Source organism: Terrapene carolina, unplaced genomic scaffold (genome assembly GCF_002925995.2).
Source record: "Terrapene carolina triunguis isolate 2854851 unplaced genomic scaffold, T_m_triunguis-2.0 Scaffold190, whole genome shotgun sequence".
In the NCBI taxonomy this organism is placed as follows: domain Eukaryota; kingdom Metazoa; phylum Chordata; order Testudines; family Emydidae; genus Terrapene; species Terrapene triunguis.
In genome coordinates this window covers 1,802,276-1,810,712 of record NW_020664541.1, presented here as the reverse complement: position 1 = coordinate 1,810,712, position 8,437 = coordinate 1,802,276, and the positions used below count along the sequence as shown (strand labels likewise).

Genomic DNA, 8,437 nt, shown 5'->3' with positions numbered 1-8,437 from the left:
TTCTTCCCCCAGCGTGGCGCTTTCCGGCCCCTCTGCCCCTCCTCCTCTCACCGGCAGGCAGCGTGCCATTCAGAATCGGCTCGTGTGCCGTGTTTGGCATGCGTGCCGTAGGTTGCCGACCCCTGCTCTACTGTATTCATTGTGCAGTAACTACTTTGGAAGGATGGCACGAAAGGGTCAATGTCAGGGGAACAGAGATGATGCACCAATCTTGTGCATCGCTTTTAGCATAAATCCAAAGTACATCCTCTGAGATTAAGGGTTGATAGTGCAGACCTTACTGATCGTGTGGGTAACCTGGGTCCACTTCTGATCTTTCTGGACTGGAAATCAGGGTCTTGGAGTTGTTGCAGGGATGCTTCAAAAAATCAGACTTTAACAAACTGAGAACAGGTAGGTAGGGGTCCCATGGGAAGAACTTCTAAGGGTTAAAGGAGTTCAGGAGAGATGACTGACTGTTTCTGAAGGAGACCGTATAAAGGCACTCCTGCAAACTATCCCAGTGCGAAGGAAAGCGCCATATTGGCTTCTTCCTATCAGGAGCTCTTTAATGACCTGAAAATCAAAAGGGAATCCTACAAAAAGTGGAAACACGGACAAATTGCTAAGGAGATATACGAAAGAATAGCACAAGCGTGTAGGGACAAAATCAAAAAGGCTAAGGCACAAAATGAGTTACACCTAGCAAGGGACACAAAAGGCAATAAGAGGTTCTTTATATACATAAGATGAAGGAAAGTGTGGGTCTTCTACTTAATGTGGAAGGAGAGCTGCTAATTGATGGCATTAAGAAGGCTGAAGTGTTTAATGCCTATTTTGCTTCAGTCTTCACTAAAGTTAGTTGTGACCAGATACTTAACATAATTTAACATTTAATAAGGGGAAGGAGCACAAGCCAAAATAGGAAAAGAACAGGTTAAGTACTGGAATAGGCTTCCAAGGGAGGTTGTGGAATCAGTATCATTGGAGGTATTTAAGAACAGGTTGGACAAACACCTGTCGGAGTGGCCTAGGACAGTTTGCTTAGTTCTGCCTTAGCTCAGGGGACTGGACTGGATGATTTCTTGAGGTTCCTTTCAGCTCTACATTTCTATGATTCAGTGACTGTACAGTCCACTGTCTGTGGATGAAGGTAACTTCTCATGCTATTTGATACCAATCGCTTTCAGCTGATTCTTTAATGTAGTTGTATCAAACTTCCAGTCCAAATCAATCTCCTGTCACACATCACAATAAAGTTGTTGCAACAAACAAAATATGATTACAAGCTCCATGACTTATTCTCTCTACTTCAGTAGTTCTTTATGTAAATGCCTTAGCATTTATCTAGCAGTTAGACTCCTGAATGTTCTGTTCACATAACCTCTTGAAGACTTACAGAAGTTAAAATCCCAAATTCCAATACTGTTACCAATATGCAATCAATATCCCAACAGCCACACTAAGAGTTTTATCAACACATTCCCACCTAAAGTTTTAAATATACTGTAAATAGCACATAATGTTGCCTTTTGGGAGGGCATTCAGCACATATCGGTAAACATACTAAAAATGTCATCTATTCAAATAAGCAGAATACTTGAACAACTTCCATCTATGTGCCCTTGGCAATGGGTGGGGGAGGGGAAACCAAAATGAGGTGATCATATAGGCTAGACCAACTTTATATTGTCCCTTCTAGGAGAGAAGTAGCTCTTGGTAGTAGGTAAACATCTGTTACAGATGTATAACTTGAGAGACTGTCTGTGGTCTAGCAATAATGGTGACATCTTGGGGATGACTAACACCCATTTATATTATTTGTCTTTCACTAGAATGTTGCCTAATGACTGTATTGTTACTGTGACTGAGTTACTGGCACTCTCAAATTAGTGAGTCAGCAAACATAATGAAAAAGGAGAGAATTATATGGTATGTGGATTACTTAATCTTGAATTGGAGGTCATACTTTTTTAAGGAATGTGACATTTAATGAGTATGTGTCAGAATGTTATACTGACTGCAAATACAGATTGCTAAGGAAAGTCACAGGAAGTGCATTCTACTAGTTTTTTCCTGAGAGAAGAATGAAATCAGTTGGGCAGTCAGTTGAGTCCTTTGCTTGGTATATAGGCAAAGTCAAAGGCTATTTTGATGAATAGCATGAAGGACAGACAACTTAGCTTAAAGTTCTCCCTTCAGTATAGTGATAACAAGTCCAGCTGAATTTTTGGAATACTGAGAGTATCGAGGCTTTCCATCTTCAGTTGCCAACAGACTGCTGGGGTGAGAAACCTATTGTATGAACTTTAGATAGGGATGTGGCTGGTACTTATCAAACTACTACATTATTATTTGTGTTTTTAGTGATCTCTTGTCACATCTGTTCCAACTCTCCTTTTCTATTCTGAGATATTTGTACATATAGTCCTCTTCTGCTCTGTTTCAAAAGTTCATCTTTTTACTCCCCTCTCCTGGGCTGAGGTGAGGATATACATAAAAGGTGGTCTCAAGTTGGCCTGCAAGTAAGTGAGTGTGTGTTATTTTTAATAAGTGCTCTGTATACTTTGCAACTCCAATGATACTGTAGTCCCTTATATAAACCCACACAAACTTCAGTTAGTGACAGTTAAGGTTGCATAAGGGCAAACCCCATCAATTCAAAACCTGAAACGCATGGACATAAGTTAAAGGAAAAGTCATCTCTTGCATTCTTTATTGCTTTCACATTGCTCACAACATTGCTGATAATACTCTAGAACAATAGTTCTCAATGGGGGGTCCATGAGCCCTTTCAAGGAGGCCACGGGGCCCCAGGGTTGAAGCCCTGATCCCCTGTGCCCCCCGTGGAGCTGAAGTTGGGAGGCACGGGGCTGAAGCCCTGGTGCCCAGCGAAGGCCTGAAGCCCCAATCCGCGGTGCCACCTTCACCCCTCCCCCCAGTGCCCCCCACTGGGCTGAAGCTGGGAGGCGTGGGACTGAAACTGGAAGGCACGGGCCTGAATCCCTGAGCCCTGGTGCTCCCTGTGGGGCAGGAGCCCTGAGCCCATGGGCAGAGTTGGGGACATGGAGGGCATTTCCCCCCCCCCCCCCCCCCCCAAACTGCAACGCAAGAGCAGGCAGTCCTGGAGGTGGCTCTACAGTTCCCCACCCCATTACCTCTCCGCACCCCCTGGACAGGTCGGAGGCGGGAAGACGGGCAGCTGTTGCTCTGGCTGGTGCCATGGAGCAGGCAGCGGCAGTGTTCCCTCCTCTCCTGCTGTTGCCCTTAGTTGAAGCTGCTTCTCAGCTCTCAGCCCCATTTGCTCCTGCAGAGGCAGCTGATAAGATTCCCCTGGGTGGGGAGACCTGGCTCCATGGCTGGCAGACCCCTCCGGGAACAGGGACCTCAGGGTAGTCCTCCCAGCACACAGCCCTTATACCCCTCTCCCTGCACCCTGAGCTACATCCTCCCTGCACCCTGAGCTACCCCCCTGCCTGCACCCAGCCCCCAGCTACCCCCTCTCTACACCCTAAGATGTTTTCAAACTTTTTGAGCTAAGCCCCCCATCTTTGAGTTATAATTTTTGGTTGCACACCCCCCCCAACCCAGACAGGCTGGGTGGCCTGCTGAGGTGAGTCGGGGGTGGGGGTGGCACTCTCTCCCTGGACCCTACCATGCGGAGGTGGCTTGAGCCCCACTGTCCCCTGTCCCCCTCAAATAGAAGTCAAACTACGCCCATGCTCAAGGCCCCTGGCCCGAGGTGCCCCCCCTGCTGTGCCCTGGAGTTTTTATATCATGTCAAGGGGGGCCTCAGAGAGAGAAAAAGGTTGAGAACCCCTGCTCCGGAACCCTTCACTTAGACCTCCAACAGATCACACAAAGCAATGCATAACTTGTATTCCTCAAATCTAACTGTCACACATTGCATATATTTAGGAAATTGTTTTGCCTTAACAGTATTGAGCTTATGAGTAAACTTTTGTGCTAGAGTGCAAGTTTGAAGTTGGTGTGCATATTGTTTTTTGGTATCTGTTGGAGGTTGCAGTGAAAGCCTTATGAAGTATGGGAGTGCTCTAGGCTAGTGGGTTTTTTTGTTTTGTGTCCTCCCCCCCTCCCCTGATGACCAATCTGTGGATTGCTGCTGGTCTCTGAGATCTCCCTGACACAGTTTAGGAAGGCAGCAAGCTGGTCTCTGGTATCAAAAAAATTGCAAAACACTGCTCTGTGCAATGTAAAAGTGGCACAGAGTGCAGAAAAGTCTTTCCATCTTGGGTTTTGAGTTGGTGGAGTGCATCCTGATTCAACTTTAGCTGTCACTAAAGTTTTTTGAGATGGGTTTGATGTACTGCAGTGGTTAGGTCTACAAAGTCACGTGTGGGGAGGAGATGATGACCGTGACTGAAACATGAGATACCTGTATGTCATGCTATAATTTACAGATAATTGTGTCCTTGTTTTTTCCCATGGTCTATTATTAAAAACAGACTGGAGTTCATGGCCTTGGTCAATAATAATAGTGAGGTACATGGGATTATAATCTAGTTATTAAAGGTAAGGTTTGAAATCAATCTCTTTCCAAATTCAGGGAACTTCTTTTAGGCTACAGAGATATTTGATGGGGAAGTCTTCTCACTTGCATATACCTCCAGATTGAGTTTTTATCTTGAGCAGCTGTTCCAGCATCACTGTTGCACTCAGTGGTTTGGTTTGTCACACTTCTTTATGGCAAAAAAAGTGAAAAATCATGACACAAAGAAACAGGACCTAATATATAGCTACTGTTTTATTAATTGGCACAGAACATATCCAAGAGTGCTTTAGTTTCCTGTCAAAGAATGTCTGAAAATAGTTGGGGCAATCCATTTTGGAACTTTTTTTTGTAGCTTTGCTGAACACTTTTATATTTCTGTATCAAACCAGAAAACTGACATTGTGTGTCTCTTGCCATTTTATTAAGACTCTTTTAAAATATAAGTTTAAAACTCATGTTGAACTGAAAACTTCTGACTCAACCTTAACTCTAGAGTGGTAACCAGCAATTCCAGTTACATATAATCTTCCTCACTATTACAACACACATCCATTCCAAAACCATCCAGCAAACAACCCCCATCTGAAAAACAAAACTGAGCAAGTACAAATCAATGGCTTCACAATTATTTCATAATTAAAGTATGTTTTAATACATAAACAAAACTATTATCAGTGCTTGAGTCACACTGTTGGTCCATATCCAATTCCCTTAGCTACAACTGCTTGGGTATTTTCAGTCTTCATTGAAGACTTTGCCTTTGGTCTAATCCATGTTATGCAAAATTTAGCAAACAAATATAATTTGCAGCATTAGTCATTGACAGTGTTGAGGGTCAACAACATATCTCCATTTTGCTTGCATTCTCCCAGAATCACATACCTCATCACTGTCCTGCAGCTGCTTATCAATCATACAGCTGAGCTCTCTCCCTACATTGTGTAGTCATGAAAAATTTGTGTGAACCATGGCATTGGTGGGTCTGTGATGTCAGTGTGGACACAAGTTGTCCATGTTAGGTAGAAATATAGTTCTTCTTTGCCTACTCTTGAAGTTCAGAGTTCTTGAATTCTGATATCATGCACTTTGCCTGGCCACCTTATGTAAATGTTCATGAACCTCCCATGATCTATAGGCTGCATCCTGGTAATGCAGGGGTGGGCAAACTATGGCCCGCGGGCAGCGTCCAATCCATCAAACCTTTAATGCGGCCCTTGAGCTCCCTCTGGGGAGTGGGGTCAGGGGCTTGCCCTGCTCCGGCGCTCCAGCCGGGGAGCGGAGTCAGGGGTTTGCCCTGCTCTGCGCTCTTCCTACAGACAAAGGATTTTTCCATCAATATAGTTAATCCGCATCTGAGGTGTGGTAGCTAGGAAGATGGAAGAATTCTTAGAATTAGTTATTTCCCACATGATAAAAGTCTAGTTTTCTCAAGAACACTAGAATAAGCAGAGAAATTAGTATTACAAAATGGAAGAAATATTAGTTGTATAAATTAAACAAGAAAAATAAATCTGGTGTATCAACATGCTGAGTTTTTTAAAATAGAAGGAAGTACAAGAAAGGAACAAACCAGAAGTATGCTATTTTCGATAAAACATGAGCAGGTGATCTGACCACATTAAAGGATTAAACTGGTGGAATAATGCCACTTTAAGCACCAATGTGTAGTATGTCCAAGTTTGCCTTGTTTCAAGTTAAGGATCACTGACGTTTTGTTGTGCACCCCACATTAATGCCACTGCAGAGTATCATCTAGCTACCTGTCCTGCAGTTTCTGCACAACTCCCAGAAGCAATAGTTTATGCATAAGATTTTAAGAAGCCTTTTAGGATACCTCAGGGACACCAGGCGATTTCCCAGAAGTACCACGCTGTCCATGTAATTTCCCAGTCCTTCTCTCAAAGAGGAGGAAAGACTTCTTACTTGAGCTCTGAATAGGTATCCTAAGATCGTGGACAGTGTTACAGCAGCACACGTGGAGAGGCAGCAGAACAGCTGCTCATGTAATGATTAGGCACGTGTTTGTGGACAAGATGGGCAATAATCCAGAGACAGTTTTAAACAGTTGTGATCTGAAACTGTGCAGGAATCCTTGATTGAAGCCAGATGCCCATTGTGCATCATCCCCTTCAGAGCACCCAGAGATGCATTACCATAGGGGTGGGCAAACTGTGGTCTTCAGGGCCACATTCAGCGCCGTATTATTGCCTAGGCCGACAAATTTGCAGAGGCGGAAGCTCCCCTCCGCGCCCCGCCCCCCTGCTCCAGCTCACCTCCGCCTCCTCTGCAAGCGCGCTGCCACGTCCTGTTTCTCTCCCCTCCCAGCGCTTATGCCGCGAACAGCTGTTTCGCGGGTCAGGAAGGGAGGGGGGAGGAGGGGGAAGGCCGCATGCTGGGGGAAGAGGTGGGGCCGGGGGTGGGGATTTGGGGAAGGGATCCAATAGGGGAAGGGAGGGGCCGGAGTTGGGGCGGGGACTTTGGGGAGGGGGTTGGAATGGGGGTGGGGAAAGGGCGGAGTCGGGGCGGGGCCAGGCGGCAATTTATTTCCCAGCCTAGGGGTGGCAAAATTATTAATCTGCCACTGGCCACATTTGGGTATGGAAATTGTATGGCAGGCCATGAATGCTCATGAAATGGGGGCTTAGGTTGCGGGGTGGGTGGGTGAGGGCTCTGGCTGGGGGTGCAGGCTCTGGGGGTGGGGCTGGGGATGAGGGGTTTGGGATGCAGGAGGGTGCTCCGGGCTGGGACCGAGGGGTTCGGAGAGCGGGATCAGAGCTGGGGCAGGGGTTTGGGGCATGGGAGGAGGTCAGGGATGCAGGCTCTGGGCGGTGCTTACCTCAAGCAGCTCCCAGAAGCAGTGACATGTCCGCCCTCCCGGCTCCTATGCGGCGCCGGCCAGGCAGCTCGGTGCGCTGCTCCGTCCGCAGGCGCTGCCCCTGCAGCTCTCTTTGGCCGTGATTCCCAGGCCGCTCCCTGTCATGGTGGCAGGATAGCTGGTGCAGGTCCAGGATGCAGCTCCAACCCGTCAGTCAGTACCTCCCTGGAGGCCTCTCCCTGTCCCTAGGGTGGGGAGCCAGGGCCTGGCTCTGTCACCCCTCCCGACTGGTCTTTGAGGTCCTGTGGTGGGGCAGGCTGGTCTGTTGAGAGGCGTTTGACAGCTCTGCTTACCTGGTGGGCTGGGTGGCTTAGCTGCCCCCTATTGCCTGCCAGCCTCCTGCCCACCCTGCCTGGAGTGGCTCTTGCTGCTTCACTAAGGGCTGGTCTACACCCAGCCGCTAGTTCGGCGGCTGGGGATCGAAGTTCTGGGTTCGACTTATCGCGTCTGGTCTGGACGCGATAAGTCGAACCAGGAAGTGCTCGCCGTCGACTGCGGTACTCCAGCTCGGCGAGAGGAGTACCGCGGAGTCGACGGGGAGCCTGCCTGCCACGTGTGGACCGCGTCTGAACCGCGGTAAGTTCGAACTAAGGTATGTCGACTTCAGCTACGTTATTCACGTAGCTGAGGTTGCATACCTTAGTTCGACTTGGGGGGTTAGTGTAGACCAGGCCTAACTGAGCCTGGATGCCAGCGCCTACTTGTTTGCCCACATGTCCCACTTGCCCCATCTCTGCGTTGCTGCCAGCTGACGGAGAACGGAGCTGGTGGGGCTGTGGCTGCACAAGCAGCTGCCCAGGGACATACTGCGCTCTGCAGCCCAGCCCAATCTCCTGACCCCTACTGGGGGAGGGGGGCTGCGCTAGGGGGGGCCCTGCGCTGGAGAGCAGGCGCAGTTCGAGCCCTGGCTCGGCTTCAGCCCATTTGACCTTTGCGGTCCACTCAAAAGTGGTGGTCTGGATTTGGCCCACAGTCCGCCTGTTGACTACCCCTGTACTAATATAACTGTTTATACTGGGGGTTGTGCTGGTATAACCATGTTGATTTTAAAAACAAAAATAGTTATACCA

The 8,437-nt window shown here is 47.8% G+C and overlaps 1 protein-coding gene across 1 annotated transcript in view; it reads left to right on the top strand.

Annotated features, from left to right (window-relative positions):
- Positions 1 to 8,437, top strand: part of ADIPOR2 (adiponectin receptor 2) — a 77,322-nt gene that overhangs the window by 16,120 nt on the left and 52,765 nt on the right. The window lies entirely within an intron of this gene.